This window comes from Bison bison, unplaced genomic scaffold (assembly GCF_000754665.1).
Source record: "Bison bison bison isolate TAMUID 2011002044 unplaced genomic scaffold, Bison_UMD1.0 scf7180017864375, whole genome shotgun sequence".
Lineage (NCBI taxonomy): Eukaryota > Metazoa > Chordata > Mammalia > Artiodactyla > Bovidae > Bison > Bison bison.
In genome coordinates, this window is record NW_011494947.1 from 4,865,354 (window position 1) to 4,865,565 (window position 212).

Genomic DNA, 212 nt, shown 5'->3' on the forward strand with positions numbered 1-212 from the left:
GACTCTGACACTGTTTCCACTGTTTCCCCATCTATTTGCCATGAAGTGATGGGACCAGATCCATGATCTTCGTTTTCTGAATGTTGAGCTTTAAGCCAACTTTTTCACTCTCCTCTTTCACTTTCACCAAGAGGCTCTTTAGTTCTTCTTCACTTTCTGCCATAAGGGTGGTGTCATCTGCGTATCTGAGGTTATTGATATTTCTCCTGGCA